The sequence below is a fragment of the Salmo trutta genome, chromosome 33 (genome assembly GCF_901001165.1).
Source record: "Salmo trutta chromosome 33, fSalTru1.1, whole genome shotgun sequence".
NCBI lineage: Eukaryota > Metazoa > Chordata > Actinopteri > Salmoniformes > Salmonidae > Salmo > Salmo trutta.
In genome coordinates, this window is record NC_042989.1 from 30,448,730 (window position 1) to 30,471,404 (window position 22,675).

The window sequence follows — 22,675 nt, forward strand, 5'->3', positions numbered from 1 at the left end:
AGTTTTGTTTAAAACATAAAGCATTGACATAGATTAGAAGCTTTCAGTGTCTCATTGGGAATTGTCTGGACTTGAGTCTGTCTAAGCAACAAAGCGCAGTCAGTGAATTCAGTGTGGTCTTTGCGAAATCAGCAATAACATCAGCTCCTCAAGCACTTGTCTGTGGTTTCCAACAGGTTAGCAACTCTTCGTGATCACCAGATCTCTAACTGTTCCAAACTGTCTATATATTTAGTGGGTTTGGAATAATACGCCTGTTTTGTGCCTTATCCTGTTCACTCTCACATCCCCTTTTCCGTTGGTTCATCCTGGAATCCCTGACAGTTGGATCAAACAGCCTGCTCTACACTCCAGGCACTCTCCAACTAACCAGGATCTCATGGAAATGACATGCAAATGAATCCTCTTATCCAGGCTTGTTAGCGCATGTCTCAGCTGAGCCTTATTCCGTGGTGAGTGAATTATGTTATGTTGTCCCGCGCACATGATTGTGGATGTCACTTTTCTTGTAATACCTTGATGAAACTAAGTAAACGTGAATATGAGTATTTAATGGAGTTTCTTACATTGTACATTTTAGTCATTTAGCAGACGCTCTATCCAAAGCAACTTACAGTTACTGCATTCATCTGAAGATAGCTAGGTGGGACAACCACATATCGCAGGCATAGAAAATGCCTATTTTCAAGTGCAAGTGCTAGTGAAGTGTTTTTTTTTCGAGGTGAGGAGGAGATACTGTTTGAAGAGATACTGTTTGAAGAGGTATCCTTTATATCCTATTTGAACCAAGCAACAGTATGCCTATTTGAAGGTTTCTATCAGACCAATAGTCCTCAAATCAACAGTCAAGCGAGGTAAAGATGACAAAGTAGTAAGGTAAAGATGACAAATTAAAACACCCGCTTCCAAAAATTACTTTTTTGTTAACATACTTTATTCTTAAGACAAACACACACAAAAAATAATGCCACATGGTATGTATCCAATAGCCTGAAGACTGAGAGGGTAGCCGATAATAGATTGGAAAGGCATAAAGGAACGCCAAGCACATGCATGTAGAATTATATAAAACACAGGGTGGAAACACATGCACGTAGAATTAGATAAAACACAGGGTGGAAACACATGCACGTAGAATTATATAAAACACAGGGTGGAAACACATGCACGTAGAATTAGATAAAACACAGGGTGGAAACACATGCACGTAGAATTAGATAAAACACAGGGTGGAAACACATGCACGTAGAATTAGATAAAACACAGGGTGGAAACACATGCACGTAGAATTAGATAAAACACAGGGTGGAAACACATGCACGTAGAATTAGATAAAACACAGGGTGGAAACACATGCACGTAGAATTAGATAAAACACAGGGTGGAAACACATGCACGTAGAATTAGATAAAACACAGGGAGGAAAAGCTGTTGAAGTGAACCGTATTAGTCATCTATGCACAATATCCCCAAACACGACTGCACGTTTTGCCATGGGGACGTAACACAGAGAGTTGCAGCATACAAACATGATGACTAGGCCAGGGCACATGGATCAGGATGAGTTGAGGAGGTGTTTTGCTGAGGCTCGGTTAAGATGTTATCACACTGCTCTCTATGCTTACAGTGCAAATACTGGGCGACAGGCCTGTATACTAACCCCGCCAACATCGTCACCCACCCCAGACCAGCTCCTCACTGTACCCTGTGTGGAAGCTAACGTGGCTCTCAACTGACTAAAATGACATTACCAACCTCTATGGAGTCATCTTAAATCTGGCACAGATCCCATAGGACCAGAATGATATTGTGATGGTTATGTTGATCAGAATGCTGTAGGAAGGGCCGTTTACCAAGACTTCATAGCGTTATGGTTCAGAGTGCCGGTCCACACCACACTTAGATTACATTGTTTGTTCAGGGACTACACTCTTAGAAAAAGTGCTATCTAGAACCTATAGGAGAACCCTTTGAAGAACCCTTTTTGGTTGCAGGTAGAACCCTTTTGAGATCCATGTAGAACCCTATTCATGTAGAACCCATATCCACAGAGGGTTCTACATGGAACCCAAAAGGGTTCTATCTGGAACCAAAAAGGGTTCTCCTATGTGGACAACCGAAGATACCTTTTGGAACCCTTGTTTTATAAGTAGGTAGTAAGCAATACTATGAGAAAGTATATTTATCAAATATTGACACATGCAGGATTTTACACAATATAATCAAACTGTGAAAGTCTGTTATAGACAGTGACAACAGTAACTCTATTTAAGTTAGCTACAGTCCAGTTAACCGTAGGTCCTTACAGTATAAACATAAGTATGTTTGGTATGCTATTACAGCAGTACTTGTATTTGACTTGTCTGTGCCTAGTCCTACTCAAAAATATAAATTCATGACTGTAAATCGCTTTGGATAAAAGTGTCAGCTAAATGGCATTTACTGTATAATTATTATGTATTACATACAACAACTTTCAGCATGTGAGATTAACTTTGAAAGACAAAGCATCCAAACAGTTAGAGGGTGAGATAGGACATATCACAACATTCTCATAAGACATCATAGTAAAATGGAGGGATGTATTGCAAAAGGAAATAGCTAAATGGTGTTATTCTGGGAAAGATGGGTTAATCTGTGGACACCGGTTGGAGTTCAAATCAGAATGAATGGTGATTGGCCGTTGTTGGTGAAAATCCAGCACTTGAAGAAAGAGGCAAATAGGAATATATGTATAATTATTTAACTACATGTACTGAAGATGTGAGCGAAATAGCTGTAAGTAGCAGTAGAAGCATTGTTGTCCGTTAGTTTACCCCAATCAGGCTAGGGATGGTAGGGTATGGGGGGAAAGTATATAGAAAATAATATATATACACTATACATAAAAAAGTATGTGGACACCCATTCAAATGAGTGGATTCGACTATTTCAGCCACACCCGTTGCTGACAGGTGTATAAAATCAAGAACACAGCCATGCAATCTCCATACACAAACATTGGCAGTAGAATGGCCTTACTGAAGATCTCAGTGACTTTCAACGTGGCACCGTCATAGGATGCCACCTTTCCAACAACTCAGTTCGTCAAATGTCTGCCCTGCTAGAGCTGCCCTGGTCAACTGTAAGTGCTGTTATTGTGAAGTGGAAACATCTAGGAGCAACAACGGCTCAGCTGCGAAGTGGTAGGCCACACAAGCTCACAAAATGGGACCACTGAATGCTGAAGCGCGTACCGGGTAAAAATCGCCTGTCCTTGGTTGCAACACTCACTACCGAGTTCCAAACTGCCTCTGGAAGCAACGTCAGCACAATAACTGTTCCTCGGGAGCTTCATGAATTGGGTTTCCATTGCCAAGCAGCCGCACACAAGCCTAAGATCATCATGCGCAATGCCAAGTGTCGGCTGGAGTGGTGTAAAGCTCGAACGCCATTTGACTCTGGAGCTGTGGAAACGCGTTCTCTAGAGTGATGAATCACAGTTCACCATGTGGTAGTCTGACGGACAAATCTGGGATTGGCGGATGCCAGGAGAACGCTACCTGTCCCAATGCATAGTGCCAACTGTAAAGTTCGGTGGAGGAGGAATAATGGTCTGAGGCTGTTTTTCATGGTTCGGGATAGGCCCCTTAGATCCAGTGAAGGAAAATCTTAATGCTACAGCATACAATGACGTGCTTCCAACTTTGGTTGTGGCAACAGTTTGGGGAAAGCCCTTTCCTGTTTCAGCATGACAATGCCCCCGTGCACAAAGTGAGGTCCATACAGAAAGGGTTTGTCGAGATCAGTGTGGAAGAACTTGACTGGCCTGCACAAAGTCCTGACCTCAACCCCATCGAACACCGTTGGAATGAATTGGAACCAGAGCCAGGCCTAATTGCCCAACATCAGTGCCTGACCTCACTAATGCTCTTATGGCTCAATGGAAGCAAGTCCCCGCAGCAATGTTTCAACATTTAGTGGAAAGCCTTCCCAGAAGAGTGGAGGCTGTTATTGCAGCAAAGGGGGGACCAACTTCATATTAATGCCCATGATTTTGGAATGAGATGTTCGACGAGCAGGTGTCCACATACTTTGGTCATGTAGTATATATTTGTATTTATTTATTTTATTTTATTTCACCTTTATTTAACCAGGTAGGCAAGTTGAGAACAAGTTCTCATTTACAATTGCGACCTGGCCAAGATAAAGCAAAGCAGTTCGACAAAATACAAAAACACAGAGTTACACATAGAGTAAAACAACATACAATCAATGATGCAGTAGAAAAAAATAAGACTATATATACAATGTGAGCAAATGATGTGAGATAAGGGAGGTAAAGGCAAAAAAGGCCATGCTGGCAAAGTAAATAAAGTATAGCAAGTAAAACACTGGAATGGTAGATTTGTAGTTTGAAGAAAGTTCAAAGTTAAAATAGAAATAATATGGTGCAAAGGAGCAAAATAAATAAAATAAATAAATACAGTAGGGGAAGAGGTAGTTGTTTGGGCTAAATCATAGATGGGCTATGTACAGGTGCAGTGATCTGGGAGCTGCTCTGATAGCTGGTGCTTAAAGCTAGTGAGGGAGATAAGTGTTTCCAGTTTCAGTGATTTTTGTAGTTCGTTCCAGTCATTGGCAGCAGAGAACTGGAAGGAGAGACGACCAAAGGAGGAGTTGGCTTTAGGGGTGACCAGAGAGATATACCTGCTGGAGCGCGTGCCACAGGTGGGTGCTGCTATGGTGACCAGTGAGCGGAGATAAGGGGGGACTTTACCTAGCAGGGTCTTGTAGATGACCTGGAGCCAATGTGTTTGGCAACGATTATGAAGCGAAGGCCAGCCAACGAGAGTGTACAGGTTGCAGTGATGGGTAGTATATGGGGCTTTGGTGACAAAACGGATGGCGCTGTGATAGACTGCATCCAGCTTGTTGAGTAGGGTATTGGAGGCTATTTTGTAAATGACATCGCCGAAGTCGAGGATTGGTAGGATGGTCAGTTTTACGAGGGTATGTTTGGCAGCATGAGTGAATGATGCTTTGTTGCGAAATAGGAAGCCAATTCTAGATTTAACTTTGGATTGGAGATGATTGATGTGAGTCTGGAAGGAGAGTTTACAGTCTAACCAGACACCTAGGTATTTGTAGTTGTCCACAAATTCTAAGTTAGAACCGTCCAGAGAAGTGATGCTGGACAGGCGGGCAGGTGCAGGCAGCGATCGGTTGAAGAGCATGCATTTAGTTTTACTTGTCTTTAGGAGCAGTTGGAGACCACGGAAGGAGAGTTGAATGGCATTGAAGCTCGTCTGGAGGGTTGTTAACACAAAGGGTGTCCAAAGAAGGGCCAGAAGTATACAGAATGGTGTCGTCTGCGTAGAGGTGGATCAGAGATTCACCAGCAGCAAGAGCGACATCATTGATGTATACAGAGAAAAGAGTTGGCCCAAGAATTGAACCCTGTGGTACCCCCATAGAGACTGCCAGAGGTCCGGACAGCAGGCCCTCCGATTTGACACACTGAACTCTGTCAGAGAAGTAGTTGGTGAACCAGGCGACGCAATCGTTTGAGAAACCAAGGCTACTGAGTCTGCCGATGAGGATGTGGTGATTAACAGAGTCAAAAGCTTTGGCCAGGTCAATGAATACGGCAGCACAGTATTGTTTCTTATGGATGGCGGTTACGATGTCGTTTAGGACCTTGAGCGTGGCTGAGGTGCACCCATGACCAGCTCTGAAACCAGATTGCATAGCGGAGAGGGTGCGGTGGGATTCGAAATGGTCGGTAATCTGTTTGTTGACTTGGCTTTCGAAGACCTTAGAAAGGCAGGGTAGGATGGATATAGGTCTGTAGCAATTTGGGTCAAGAGTGTCACCTCCTTTGAAGAGGGGGATGACAGCAGCTGCTTTCCAATCTATGGGAATCTCAGATGACACGAAAGAGAGATTGAACAGGCTAGTAATAGGGGTTGCAATAATTTCGGCAGATAATTTTAGAAAGAAAGGGTCCAGATTGTCAAGCCCAGTTGATTTGTAGGGGTCCAGATTTTGCAGCTCTTTCAGAACATCAGCTGAATGGATTTGGGAGAAGGAGAAATGGGGGAGGCTTGGGCGAGTACCTGTGGGGGGTGCAGTGCTGTTGAATGCAGTAGGGGTAGTTAGGTGGAAAGCATGGCCAGCCGTAGAAAAATGCTTATTGAAATTCTCAATTATAGTGGGCTTATCGGTGGTGACAGAGTTTCCTATCCTCAGTGCAGTGGGCAGTTGGGAGGAGGTGTTCTTATTCTCCATGGACTTTACAATGTCCCAGAACTTTTTAGAGTTTGAGTTGCAGGAAGCAAATTTCTGTTTGAAAAAGCTAGCCTTGGCGTTTCTAACTGCCTGTGTGTATTGGTTTCTAACTTTCCTGAAAAGTTGCATATCGCGGGGGCAGTTCGATGCTAATGCAGAACGCCACAGGATATTTTTGTGTTGGTTAAGGGCAGTCAGGTCTGGGGAGAACCAAGGGCTATATCTGTTCCTGGTTCTAAATTTCTTGAAAGGGGCATGCTTATTTAAGATGGTGAGGAAGGCATTTTTTTTAAATAACCAGGCATCCTCTACTGACGGGATGAGGTCAATATCCTTCCAGGATACCAGGGCCAGGTCGATTAGAAAGGCTTGCTCGTTGAAATGTTTCAGGGAGCGTTTGACAGTGATGAGTGGAGGTCGTTTGACCGCTGACCCATTACGGGTGCAGGCAATGAGCCAGTGATCGCTGAGATCTTGGTTGAAAACAGCAGAGGTGTATATTGAGGGCACGTTGGTTAGGATGATATCTATGAGGGTGCCAGTGTTTGCGGCTTTGGGGTTGTACCTGATGGGTTCATTAATAATTTGTGTGAGATTGAGGGCATCAAGCTTGGGTTGTAGGATGGCTGGGGTGTTAAGCATGTCCCAGTTTAGGTCACCTAGTAGCACGAGCTCTGAAGATAGATGGGGGGCAATCAGTTCACATATGGTGTCCAGAGCACAGCTAGGGGCCGAGGGGGGTCTATAGCAGGCGGCAACGGTGAGAGACTTGTTTTTGGAGAGGTGGATTTTTAAAAGTAGAAGTTCAAATTGTTTGGGTACAGACCTGGATAGCAGGACAGAACTCTGCAGGCTATCTCTGCAGTAGATTGCAACACCGCCCCCTTTGGTCATTCTATCTTGTCTGAAAACGTTGTAGTTAGGGACGAAGATTTCAGAGTTTTTGGTGGACTTCCTAAGCCAAGATTCAGACACAGCTAGGACATCCGGGTTGGCAGAGTGTGCTAAAGCAGTGAATAAAACAAACTTAGGGAGGAGGCTTCTAATGTTAACATGCATGAAACCAAGGTTATTACGGTTACAGAAGTCATCAAAAGAGAGCGCCTGGGGAGTAGGAGTGGAGCCAGGCACTGCAGGGCCTGGTGACTACCAGCTTCACGAGGTAGTCACCTGGAATGCATAACAATTAACAGGTGGGCCTTGTTAAAAGTTAATTTGTGTAATTTCATTCCTTCTTAATGCGTTTGAGTCTATCAGTTGTGTTGTGACAAGGTAGGGGTGGTATACAGAATATAGCCCTATTTGGTAAAAGACCAAGGCCATATTATGGCAAGAACAGCTCAAACAAGCAAAGAAAAACGACAGTCCATCATTACTTTAAGACATAAAGGTCAGTCAATACGGAACATTTCAAGAACTTTGAAAGTTTCTTCAAGTGCTGTCGCAAAAACCATCAAGCACTATGATGAAACTGGCTCTCATGAGGACCGCCACAGGAAAGGAAGACCCAGAGTTACCTCTGCTGCATAAGTTCTTTAGAGTTACCAGCCTCAGAAATTGCAACCCAAATAAATGCTTCACAGAGTTCAAGTAACAGACACATCTCAACATCAACTGTTTAGAGGAGACTGCGTGAATCAGGCCTTCATGGTCGATTGCTGCAAATAAACCACCACTAAAGGACACCAATAAGAAGGAGAGACTTGCTTGGGCCAAGAATCACGAGCAATGGACATTAGACCAGTGGAAATCTGTCCTTTGATGTGATGAGTCCAAATTTGAGATTTTTGGCTCCAACCGCCGTGTCTTTGTGAGACGACGAGTAGGTAAACGGATGATGTCTTCATGTGTGGTTGCCACCGTGAAGCATGGAGGAGGAGGTGTGATGGTGTGGGGGTGCTTTGCTGGTGACACGGTCTGTGTCAATCACCCAACCTCACTCAATTGAGATGATGTGGGATGAGTTGGACCACAGAGTGAAGGAAAAGCAGCCAACAAGTGCTCAACATATGTGGGAACTCAAGACTGTTGGAAAAGCATTCCAGGTGAAGCTGGTTGAGAGAATGCCAAGAGTGTGCAAGGTTGATATCAAGGCAAAGGGTGGCTACTTCAAAGAATCTAACATCAAAAATATATTTTGATTTGTTTAACACTTTTTTGGTTACTACATGATTCCATATGTGTTATTTCATAGTTTTGAGGTCTTCACTATTATTCTACAGTAAAAATAAAGAAAAACCCTTGAATGAGTAGATGTGTCCGAACTTTTGACTGGTACTGTATACATACTGTATATATTAATTCAACAATGTTTTACTGAGGTGAGGTTTGAGTTAGGGAATGTTTGTGTTAGGGAAGGATTGTGTTAGAGTAACTTTGTGTAAAGGAGGGTTTGTGTTCGGGAAGGTTTGTGTTAGGGAAGGTTTGTGTAAAGGAGGGTTTGTGTAAGGGAATGTTTGTGTTAGGGGAAGTTTGTGTCAGGTAAGCGTGGGAGGCCACCAAACACGCTCACCCTGTCTCGTCCGGTTAGCCCTCTTTTTCACACCAATCACGTTTTGTCAAATGCATTTGTGTGTGTGTGTGTGCTGTGCATGTATTTGTTATGAAACCGGAAATGATCTTAGAGGAAGTCATTCTCTTACTTTAGACTGTGATTGGCCTGGGATTCCAATCTCTAACTGTTGATGGAGGTGTTGCAACATTTCTCTTTTGCTTTGAGAGAGTCCTATGCAGATTCACTCTATGACTGTTTTCTCAGAAACCATTTTAAGAACCATTGAAACTTGTTTAGTTTACAGCTGAAACAAGACGTTTGAACAACGTTGAACCAATTAATGAAGTCTAATATGTCTGCAATCAACATGTTTCCTGCTTCCAAAGCAACTTTACAGACTTTACCTCTGCTTTACATCCACTTTCATTGCGGTGCTCACATGCCAATCAAATCAAGAAGAGAACCATTCCCAGGTCTACAAGTCTCAATGGGAATCACACTTTGGTCAGTCAGTCAGTCAACGCCACAGAGTCTGGGCTAAGGTGAATAAAAGGTAACATCAGCAGAAGCCGATAAGGAGAGAGAACATTTTTGTTTTGCCAGAAGCAGTCCTTATTCATTTTACCAATACCATTAACCCCAGCCCAGCCCACACACACACACACACACACACACACACACACACACACACACACACACACACACACACACACACACACACACACACACACACACACACACACACACACACACACACACACACACACTGGAGGCCGGATCACAGCTGCATGTTTGTACTTCCTTGTTCGTTTGCATGCGTGTGTGTGTGTGTCGGGAGAGGGGCGGGATGCAGGAGAGAGAGAACACACTAGATCCAGTCAGCATAGGCTCTCTGGGCAGGTAGGAACAAGCCTAGCTAAGTTTCTGTTGTACCACAGCCAAACTCAGCAGGTTGATTACTGTCATCTACACATACAGAGAAAGGAACCACAACAGCTCTCCAAATGTTATCTATCCTTTTCTCTCTGTCTATTGCCTCCCATTTGGGTGTAACACAGTGAAGAAAGCAACTGTCAAAAGGGCAGAGAGCTAAATCACATCCTCATTAACGGCTTTTATAGAGGCCTTAACCACTCATCCCTTAACATAATGGTGTGGTTTAGACCGAGTGAGGACGAGGTGTCACTTGTTTCTCAACCGATTAAATGTTTCAGTGAAGTCAGGTGTTATCCCGTACATAACTATCAACAGCCCATGTCTCATGGCATTATGTCAGTTTGGGAATTTTTTCCACAATCCCTGGGAATTCAAGGACGAGGCAGAATTACTAGGAAGAATTCCTAAGATGAGACAAAGCCTTGTCCATATTGCATCATCATTTTTCCCATCCTCTGAAAAACTAGGAACTAGACTTGAGTCCATGGAACAAGGAAAAACCCCAGGTCCTAATAATGAACCAAGAGGATGACCTTTGACCTTTCATATTGATTGTGTTTAGACAAACAAACAACTTGTGTGACTTTTTGATGACTTATCAAGTTCAACTGCTTTCTTTTTTTCACCTCCCATCGAACACGTCCCCATTAGTGGAGCAGGCTGAGAGCTTCCAGTTCCTTGGTGTCCACATCACCAACAAACTATCATGGTCCAAACACACCAAGACAGTCATGAAGAGGGCACGACAAAACCTATTCCCCCTCAGGAGACTGAAAAGATTTGTCATGGGTCTTCGGATGCTCAAAAATTTCTACAGCTGCACCATCGAGAGAATCCTGACTGGTTGCATCACCGCCAGGTATGGCGACTGGTCGGCCTCCGACCACAAGACACTACAGAGGGTAGTGCGTACTGTGTTGTACTCGGCGCATGTGACAAATAAAATGTGATTTGATTTTTTTATTTTGATTTAATAATACGTTTTGCTGTTCCTGCACCGTCATCTAATTAACTCCTGTCAAACTGGCCTGAAATCCCTCTGGTACATAGGACCTTTATAAGGGATTAGATTTAATGCCACCGCCATGTTGTGCTAATCTGAAGTGAAAAGGGTTTGGATAGAAATGTCAGGACAACGCATTCACTTAGCGCGAGACAACAGACAGAGAAAAACAGGAGTATGACTTGAACCTGAGCCAGGCCTCTAACCCTGCAGGGCTGATGCAGACATAAGGGTGTTACAGATGGTTACAGTGGATTGGCTGTGTGTGTGTGTGTGTGTGTGTGTGTGTGTGTGTGTGTGTGTGTGTGTGTGTGTGTGTGTGTGTGTGTGCGTGCGTGCGTGCGTGCGTGCGTGCGTGCGTGCGTGTGTGTGTGTGTGTGTGTGTGTGCGTGCGTGCGTGCGTGCGTGCGTGCGTGCGTGTAAACACTTAACTAATGAACTCAATAAACCTATCTTTGTTAGAATGCTGTAATGACGTTCTCATTAACAGTCAAATGACCAAATTGCCCTTTAGTGGCCTCATGGGTGGAATGTTATTAATATTTTAAATAATTAACAAACAATAAAAATTGAAAAAACGCCAAAAATATGGTGTTTCTATATTTCAGTCTTCTGTGATGTCTGTAAAGTGTAATATTGGAATACAAACTCAAAATGTAATACATTTCAACTCTGTATCTGACATGGTACAGGTGTCTTCTTGTTTTTAAATCCATAACCATGTGTGTGAGGTGTATACTTTTGTTTCAAAGTAACCAGGTAGGCCAGATTTGTTTAAGACTACCAAGAAACACTCTGTGTGGCCCTGATTTAGCCCACTGCAGTAAAATGTTATTAATGAGTGTCTCTATCCTTGGGTTAGAGTCTGTTATTAACAGAGCTGCACCTGTAATACCTGTAGTAGGTAACCCTGACAGACAGCTAGGCTTCGTCCCATCCCTGGCTGGAGCAGATAGAAATCACTGCACTTCACAAAGGTAGAGGTTAGTCCAACTGCCACCAATTCCAAGTGAAGTGATATCTTTATTCAGTGGTCTTCAACCCCCGGTATATGGATTGGTATTGGTCCCTAGAATGTTGCTGACTGGTCCATCAAAAAGATGGTTAACTTGTGTAGATTAAGCCAGTTCCAAGTGCCAATTCTAAATCGGTGGTCCCCAAACTAGGAGTCCTATAACAATAGGGGAATTCCACGTAATAGTGCTTGACCCATTAAAAAATTGATTAATTGATTAATTCAATGACCAGATGAGATAACAAGTGAAATGCAGTTGAGTAGTCTATAGACCAATGTATAGATACAACAGATTGAAAGGAACAAGCCTAATAGAGGAGTAGTAACATAGGATGGACACCAGGGGGCGGAGTTGCATAATCTGTGTAAAAGGATATGCAACAAGAAGAAAGAATTGTGTTAGGTTTGGATTGATGTACAGTAAACCTACATGCATTCATCTCCTGTGCATGTCCTCTTCACCTATTTTCATAAGCTTCTCCTCAGGAAATGTTTTATCTTATCCTCTTTATTGTAGTTTTGAAGAAAAAAAAATACTGAAATGAATTAAGAGATGATCAATCTAATCATTGAAAATATCGTTGATACAAATTCAAATAAAGCACCATATCATGTTAACAAAAATAAATGCATTTATTCTGTGTAACTCTGTGTTGTTGTTTGTGTCGCACTGCTTTGCTTTATCTTGGCCAGGTCGCAGTTGTAAATGAGAACTTGTTCTCAACTAACCTACCTGGTTAAATAAAGGTGAAATAAAAATACAAAAATAAAAATGAGTGAAACATCAATCGTGTCATAACTAATCATGGAGGGGATTATCATGTTAAACAGAATATGATGTGACTACAGGATAGGCCTTGTTCACAGTTTAATGTTCTAACATAGACAGCTAGCGCAGGTGGATAATACATTGACATGTCAGTTAATATCAGCACACATGACAATGACAATGTGATTGCATTGTTCTTCTCACTATCCCAAATCATGTGTAGGTGTGAATCATTTGTTTTATCTACAGGTCACACTTTACAAAGGTTTTTGCATTGGTTTCAACATCTTATCACGTTAGAACATTGTAACGTTGTAAAATGAACGTTGTTAAATTATTAATGGACGCAGTGTTAATAAGGTGAATTGGCAATAGATTTCACTCAATATGCAAACTTCGGACCAATTGTATCATTGAATACAGACATCATTGGCCATGCTCATCAATGCCTCATACTCCAACATGTTTCAGTGGAAGCCAAGTGTTATGCAAAAGAAGGGGTCCAGTTCAACCAGAAGGGTTTTCATTATTGGATAGGCTTGTCAATGACTTCACGTGCCTTCACTGCCCTCTCAAGAATCACCTTCCCTTTCTCAATTTCAAGTTTACTGCAGACTTTCCGTTGCAGAAGTCTGTCCAATAGACTTTCGAGCACAGGTATTGACACTCCATCTACAGTCCTCACAGAACGCAGATCTTCTGCTGAAACCATCTGATTTGTCTCAGCCTGATCCCCTCTCATCAACACAGCACCTGGAGGTCGGGGGGATGACAAAATACACTCACCTGTGTATAATCTACGCAAACTAAATCAAGCACAGCTCAAGTATTTCACATATGTGTTTGACCTAGGTCAGAATATACACTGTGCCAGACCAGTATTTACGTTAGGGGTGCAGCAGCGGAACCCTTCTACAATCGCACCACCAGCTAATTCACATTACAGATACTGTAAGGCCACAGTAAGGTCGGAATGGTGGTTGGTTAGATTTAGAGACCCTCTGCTCAAATATAGGCGTTGAGGTCCAAAACCATGCTGGATTGCATCCTTCCCATTTAATAAGGGATTCATTCAGATATTAGATACCTCAACCATATTCAGTTGGGCATTCAGTTGCACATTTATTTATTTTTATTGGAGTTTACCTACTACCACCTGAGTGAATTAATAGAATAATTGTATGGTTTTACCTTGCAGAAGGACATGTCCTACCAACACCTCATCTCCATCAGCCCCTCTCAGGCCATTTCCTGCCTAAAGGAAGGCCACATATAAAAAAAAAAAAACATTTCGTTATTTTTGCAGACTTTTTAAGGTAAGCACAACAGTTCTAAAATACATGACAAGACATGTTCTGGTTAGCGCATGGATTTGGTCTGTACCTCATTGAGGGGCACATTCGATGGCAGGACGATTACATTCAGAACTGACTGAGGATGGCCGAATGATTGGAGGAAAGGCAGCACCTGTCCCTTTATCGAGAGGAAGGGTTTAAACATTCTGACCAGGCCCCATAAGGAGAGGTCTGTGATGTTCACCACTACGTGTGTGTCAGTCACCCTCAGTGGTGGTAAAACCTCCACACTGTCACCAGTAACATGGGCCACAGACAGGGAATCAAGACCCTCTCCTGCAAAACAAATATATCTTACTCATCCACTGTCATTTGGCTGTTGTATTGGTCATCTTGATGATAGTTGTGAGAGTGGTGTGTAACTCACCAGAGAGAATCTCACAGTGTGGGAGATGTAGCTGACAGATAGACCCCTGAAGACACTCAATACTGAACAGGGGTCCTGCAGGAGTCTGGCCTGTGGAGTGCAGGAGATTCTCCTCCCATTGGACAGTTCTGTACAGCACCTCCCCCTCCCCCTTCATCAGAAACACCAGCCCTGTCAAACTGCACTGGAACAGACCTGCATGGGAGCACTGAAGCCTGGAGGACACAGGACAATAATCACACATACAACAGTAACAGTCACAATATACACTATCAGAAATACATTCTCACCTGCACAAAGTGTCTGTAAATTCTGTGGACATTTCAGGTGTCAGTTTTGTCACAACAGCAAGGGTCCTGAAAGCAGAAAGAGCACATAATAAAATCAGTAGTGTTCTTGAAAAATATACTATAACTTCTTCATTGATTTAGGATTTAGGTATATTGCTGGATGTACACAACTGAAGGATGTGGACTTGACATTAGATACCGTTTCAAGTCTGAAAACTTCTGACAAACTTACATTTTGAAGTGAACTATCACTTTAAGTATTTAGTGTTCTACAATATTCAAACTGTCAATATTGTGATTCTTTAACAGAGTTGAATCCATGTTTAATTACTACCACAGTAATAAGGTCACTCTGACCTGCTTACCTCTGGTGTGGATGTAGAGCTGTGGACAGATTCAGAGTCTTCTGTCTATGTTTAGTGAACAAGGTTAGAGTAGTGAGATGGAGATTGAGTGTATCCATTGTTGTACATATAGTATTAAACTGATAGTACTTTACATTTTGAGAAAAAAAATACTTATGTTGAATACAATGACGTGGTAGGGTGAGAGCTGAATATTTACAGCTTGTTACTTCCTCAATAGATATGATTACGACATTATTTTCAGGGGAGAATCAGAGCCTGTGCCTATCTCACGCAATCCCAGCTGTAAGTCATTCTAGGCCTTATTGGCATAAACGTGAGCTGGCCAACAGATACTGATCCTAATAAGAGGGAGGCGTCTGCAGAGGCTCCCAGAGACTGGTTGTAAGATATGCCACGTCTAGTCGCTACGGAACATAACAAAAACACCACCACAAGGGAATTATTCAACTAAGCAGTGGTTTATGTGTCTGCACATGAAGTTGTGGCAATTTTTATTTTTTTTCTCCAAAGTACAGTATTTGTTCTGTGCTATGAACAGCAAGCAGAGTTACTATCTCATATCATCACAAAAGACTTGAAAGAGTTCTAGTAAAGACATTTTAACTTTGACCCTAGGATGCATATGCCCCGGCCTAATGTTTTTTTGTTGCTGTATCGATCCCACCCCCCCCCCCCCAAAAAATGTCATCATCTAATATTCCAGGAATTCCTTAAATAATGTGTCTTTAATGTGTCTTTTCTTATTTTTTAAGTAAAAATAGTTTTTGCATCACTACCCCAAGTTTTCAAGTTTTCATAATATGTGGGTCAAATATGACCCATATGTATTTCCTATGGAATTCACTGCATTCGTCAAATTGACCTTACTTTTTGCTGCAACAATAACATCTAAGTAATTGATTAAATATTTAAATGCTAATAAAACTAAGTGCATGCTCTTCAACCGATTGCTGCCCGCACCCTCCCGCCCGACTAGCATCACTACTCTGGACGGTTCAGACCTAGAATATGTGGACAACTACAAATACCTAGGTGTCTGGTAAGACTGTAAACTCTCCTTCCAGACTCACACTAAGAATCTCCAATCCAAAATTAAATCTAGAATTGGCTTCCTATTTCGCAACAAAGCCTCCTTCACTCATGCTGCCAAACATACCCTCGTAAAACTGACTATCCTGCCAATCCTTGACTTCGGCGATGTCATTTACAAAATAGCCTCCAACACGCTACTCAGCAAATTGGATGTAGTCTATCACAGTGCCATCCGTTTTGTCACCAAAGCACCATATACTACCCACCACTGCGACTTGTATGCTCTCGTTGGCTGGCCCTCGCTACATATTCGTCACTAAACCCACTGGCTCCAGGTCATCTATAAGTCTTTGCTAGGAAAAGCCCCGCCTTATCTCAGCTCACTGGTCACCATAGCAACACCCACCCGTAGCATGCGCTCCAGCAGGTATATTTCATTGGTCATCCGCAAAGCCATAGATAATATTTTAGACCCATTTAAATAAAACACAGATATTACATTACCGGCATATGCATTTTTGGGGTGCCATGTTTACTATGCATCCTACTGTTAAAAAAGATTCACCACAGAAATATAAAGCTGTTTTCATATTTAAATTGATCGAGATAACATAGCCCATAGACAGCACTGAACTGAGAATTCATAGAATATTTATTGAATTGTGCCCCCAATATTCCTTATATGTCCCGAACTTCCAACAAACATCACAACACTGTACTGACATGACATTTGTGGTGAATATCATGGACGGATTAATAAAATGGGCAGTGGCAGGGGATTAATAAAATGGGCTGTGGCAGGGGATTAATAAAATGGGATGTGGCAGGGGATTAATAAAATGAGCTGTGGCAGGGGATTGATAAAATGGGCAGTGGCAGGGGATTAATAAAATGTGCTGTGGCAGGGGATTAATAAAATGAGCTGTGGCAGGGGATTAATAAAATGGGCTGTGGCAGGGGATTAATAAAATGGGATGTGGCAGGGGATTAATAAAATGAGCTGTGGCAGGGGATTAATCAAATGAGCTGTGGCAGGGGATTGATAAAATGGGCAGTGGCAGGGGATTAACAAAATGTGCTGTGGCAGGGGATTAATAAAATGAGCTGTGGCAGGGGATTAATAAAATGGGCTGTGGCAGGGGATTAATAAAATGGGCTGTGGCAGGGGATTAATAAAATGGGCTGTGGCAGGGGATTAATAAAATGGGCTGTGGCAGGGGATTAATAAAATGGGCTGTGGCAGGGGATTAATAAAATGAGCTGTGGCAGGGGATTAATAAAATGGGCTGTGGCAGGGGATTAATAAAATGGGCTGTGGCAGGGGATTAATAAAATGGGCTGTGGCAGGGGATTAATAAAATGGGCTGTGGCAGGGGATTAATAAAATGAGCTGTGGCAGGGGATTAATAAACGTTTATCGTGAGTAATTTAGTACATTTTTAGTAAATTCACCGGAAGTTTGCGGGGGGTATGCTAGTTCTGAACCTCACATGCTAATGTAAAAAGCTGGTTTTTGATATAAATATGAACTTGATTGAACAAAACATGCATGTATTGTATAACATAATGTCCTAGTTGTGTCATCTGATGAAGATCATCAAAGGTTAGTGCTGCATTTAGCTGTCTTCTGGGTTTTTGTGACATTATATGCTAGCTTGAAAAATGGGTGTCTGATTATTTCTGGCTGTGTACTCTGCTGACATAATCTAACGTTTTGTTTTCGTTGTAAAGCCTTTTTGAAATCGGACAGTGTGGTTAGATTAACGAGAGTCTTGTCTTTAAAATGGTGTAAAATAGTCATATGTTTGAGAAATTGAAGTAATAGCATTTCTAAGGTATTTGAATAACGCGCCACAGGATTCCACTGGCTGTTACGTAGGTGGGACGATTTCGTCCCGCCGACCCTAGAGAGGTTAAGGTGCTCCTTAAACTTGACCCCAAAAACCCTTTCTTCTTTAAGGTTGCTGCCCCTATCATCGCCAAGCCTATCTCCAACCTTTTAACCTGTCTCTCCTTTCTGGGGAGGTTCCCATTTCTTTGAAGGCAGACACGGTTCATCCTTTATTTAAAGGATCGAGTTGATTCTAACTGTTATAGGCCTATTTCTATTTTGCCCTGTTTATCAAAAGTGTTGGAAAAACTTGTCAATAATCAACCGACTGGCTTTCTTGATGACTATAGTATTTTCTCGGGTATGCAATCTGGTTTCTGCACAGGTTATGGATGTGTCACTGCAACCTTAAAGGTCCTCAATGATGTCACCATTGCCCTTGATTCTAAGCAATGTTGTGCTGCTATTTTTATTGACTTGGCCAAAGCTTTTGATACGGTAGTATTGGTGTCTCTGAGGAGTCTTTGGCCTGGTTTGCTAACTACCTCTCTCAAAGAGTGCAGCGTATGAAGTCAGAAAATCTGCTGTCTCAGCCATTGCCTGCCACCAAGGGAGTACCCCAAAGCTTGATCCTAGGCCCCACGTTCTTCTCAATTTACATCAACAACATAGCTCAGGCAGTAGGAAGCTCTCAGCTATTTATATGCAGATGATACAGACTTATGCTCAGCTGGCACCTCCCCGGATTTTGTGATAAATGCTCTACAACAAAGCTTTCTTAGTGTCCAACAAGCTTTCTCGACCCTTAACCTTGTTCTGAACACCTCCAAAACAAAGGTCATGTGGTTTGGTAAGAAGAATGCCCCACAAGTGTGATTACTACCTCTGAGGGTTTAGAGCTTGAGGTAGTCACCTCATACAAGTACTTGGAAGTATGGCTAGACGGTGCACTGTCCTTCTCTCAGCACATATCAAAGCTGCAGGCTAAAGTTAAATCTAGACTTGGTTTCCTCTATCGTAATCGCTCCTCTTTCACCACAGATGCCAAACTAACCCTGATTCAGATGGCCATCCAACCCAAGCTAGATTACGGAGACATAATTTATAGATCGGCAGGTAAGGGTGCTCTCGAGCGGCTTTACCTTTCGGCCATCAGATTTGCCACCAATTCTCCTTAAAGGACACATCACTGTACTCTGTACTCCTCTGTAAACTGGTCATCTCTGTATACCCGTCACAAGACCCACTGGTTGATGCTTATTTATAAAACCCTCTTAGGCCTCACTCCCCCCATCTGAGATATCTTCTGCAGACCTCATCCTCCACATACAACACCCGTTCTGCCAGTCACATTCTGTTAAAGGCCCCCAAAGCACACACATCCCTGGGTTGCTCCTCTTTTCAGTTCGCTGCAGCTAGCAACTGGAACGAGCTGCAACAAACACTCAAACTGGATAGTTTTATCTCAATCTCTTCATTCAAAGACTCAATCATGGACACTCTTACTGACAGTTGTGGCTGCTTTGTGTGATGTATTGTTGTCTCTACCTTCTTGCCTTTTGTGCTGTTGTCTGTTCCCAATAATGTTTGTACCATGTTTTGTGCTGCTACCATGTTGTTGTTATGTTGTGTTGCTACCATGCTGTGTTGTCGTGTTGCTGCTTTGCTATGTTGTTGTCTTAGGTCTCTCTTTATGCAGTGTTGTGTTGTCTCTCTTGTCGTGATGTGTGTTTTGTCCTATATTTATATTTTATTTATTTTTTATTTTTAATCACAGCCCCCGTCCCTGCAGGATGCCTTTTGGTAGGCCGTCAACGTAAATAAGAATTTGTTCTTAACTGACTTGCCTAGTTAAATAAAGATAAAATTAAAATAAATTAAAATTTCCTATTTTTAGTCTTCAAGTTACTTTGAAACATCAATTGTCATGTTAGGGGTTCACAGCAAATCTGTTATAAACTGTCTCAAGTAAACCCTCATATCGACCGCCTCATTTGACCTAAAGATTGAAACTTTGTTGTGTAAGTGTCATTCCTCATTGCCACAAGGACCCATAAGATTAAAAATCTGATTTTATGTGTTAATTTAAACCACTGTAAATCCAATCCATCGTAGCCTATCAACTTGAAACTTGGCATCGTTATCATTGACGTGTCTTAGATGAACCTCACTGAATTTAGTATTGATATCTCAAAAAACAAGGAAATGATTAACAACTCATTCTTTGCATATGTAACACTAATGCTCAATCAATCTGCAATTATCTTCTCATGAACAATACGTCAGATAGACACAAGATTTTGTATTTAGACTCCTGAAGGAGATAGTTCCTACATGACAGTGCTTGTTTTGTTATCCAACTGTTCTTATGTCCTTTCTGCCATCCTGTGAACCCCGTTCATGGCTCTTAATGTTCTTAATTTCTATTCTCATCAAAAATCAGAATGAGAATGAGTCATTTAAAATCAATGGAAAAATGCTCATAGCCAGGAAATATGAACTATGGGAGAGACTGCCCTACACAGAATAAAAAACCTATTGTTGTTGCGTATGGGACTAGGGACTAATGCCTTAAATTCATTGTCTAAAATATATTTGATTATTTGATGATGAACATAATTGTCTGGAAATAATCTTGTACTGATTCCCCAAAAATATTAAACAACTCTAAAGATAAAGAATAGTTTACATACCTTCTCTCATAAACAGACGTTCTAGATACAGTGGGGGGAAAAGTATTTGATCCCCTGCTGATTTTGTACGTTTGCCCACTGACAAAGAAAGGATGCATCTATAATTTTAATGGTAGGTTTATTTGAACAGTGAGAGACAGAATAAGAACAAAACAATCCAGAAAAACGCATGTCAGAAACGTTATAAATTGATTTGCATTTTAATGAGGGAAATAAGTATTTGACCCCCTCTCAATCAGAAAGATTTCTGGATCCCAGGTGTCTTTTATACAGGTAACGAGCTGAGATTAGGAGCACACTCTTAAAGGGAGTGCTCCTAACCGCAGCTTGTTACCTGTATAAAAGACACCTGTCCACAGAAGCAATGAATCAATCAGATTCCAAACTCTCCACCATGGCCAAGACCAAAGAGCTCTCCAAGGATGTCAGGGACAAGATTGTAGACCTACACAAGGCTGGAATGGGCTACAAGACCATCGTCAAGCAGCTTGGTGAGAAGGTGACAACATTTGGTGCGATTATTCGCAAATGGAAGAAACACAAAAGAACTGTCACTATCCCTCGGCCTGGGGCTCCATGCAAGATCTCACCTCGTGGAGTTGCAATGATCATGAGAATGGTGAGGAATCAGCCCAGAACTACACGGGAGGATCTTGTCAATGATCTCAAGGCAGCTGGGACCATAGTCACCAAGAAAACAATTGGTAACACACTACGCCGTGAAGGACTGAAATCCTGCTGCGCCCGCAAGGTCCCCCTGCTCAAGAATACATATACAGGCCCGTCTGAAGTTTGCCAATGAACATCTGAATGACTCAGAGGACAACTGGTGAAAGTGTTGTGGTCAGATGAGACCAAAAGGGAGCTCTTTGACATCAACTCAACTCGCCGTGTTTGGAGGAGGAGGAATGCTGCCTATGACCCCAAGAACACCATCTCCACCGTCAAACATGGAGTTGTAAACATTATGCTTTGGGGGTGTTTTTCTGCTAAGGGGACAGGACAACTTCACCGCATCAAAGGGACGATGGACGGGGCCATGTACCGTCAAATCTTGGGTGAGAACCTCCTTCCCTCAGCCAGGGCATTGAAAATGGGTCGTGGATGGGTATTCCAGCATGACAATGACCCAAAACACATGGCCAAGGCAACAAAGGAGTGGCTCAAGAAGAAGCACATTAAGGTCCTGGAGTGGCCTAGCCAGTCTCCAGACCTTAATCCCATAGAAAATCTGTGGAGGGAGCTGAAGGTTCGAGTTGCCAAACGTCAGCCTCGAAACCTTAATGACTTGGAGAAGATCTGCAAAGAGGAGTGGAACAAAATCCCTCCTGAGATGTGTGCAAACCTGGTGGCCAACTGCAAGAAACGTCTGACCTCTGTGATTGCCAACAAGGGTTTTGCCACCAAGTACTAAGTCATGTTTTGCAGAGGGGTCAAATCCTTATTACCCTCATTAAAATGCAAATCATTTTATAACATTTTTGACATGCGTTTTTCAGGATTTTTTTGTTGTTATTCCGTCTCTCACTGTTCAAATAAACCTACTATTAAAATTATAGACTGATCATTTCTTTGTAAGTGGGCAAACGTACAAAATCAGCAGGGGATCAAATACTTTTTTCCCCCCACTGTAAGTAAATGAGTAGGAGAAAGTAAAAAACTTGTGGCGCAGCTCTGGAGCCCATCCCATCCAACCTGAACAGGTAAATATATTGGGAGAATCTCAATTGCATACTCCTCGGAGCCTCTCTCCTTGCCTTTTCTCAAAACCCATTGGATGAGAAAGCCAGAGGTCCCTCTCCTCTGACCTTTTCCTCCAATGGGTTTTAAGGAGGAAAGAGGACACGAGGACTGTGCAATAGAGATTATCCCATAGTCTCAAAAACTCAGAACTAGTAGGCAAAGCAGGAACATTGGTACATTGTGGGAGGCAGCCCATCTGTCTAGAGAGACTAGTAGGCTAAATATCTGACTGAGCTTTAGTGGTTGAATTAATTTAATCAGTGCTGTTGTAAAAAAATATTTTAGGTATGATCACCGAGTATTAAATCTGTCAGTGAGTTGATTACTTTTATGGACTTTATATGAGAAGGTGCAATACCATGGTATACATGGGCAGTATGGGGGTTAGTTCTGTTATCATGGTAAACATGGACAGTATGGGGGTTAGTTCTGATACCATGGTATACATGGACAGTATGGGGGTTAGTTCTGTTATCATGGTATACATGGACAGTATGGGTGTTAGTTCT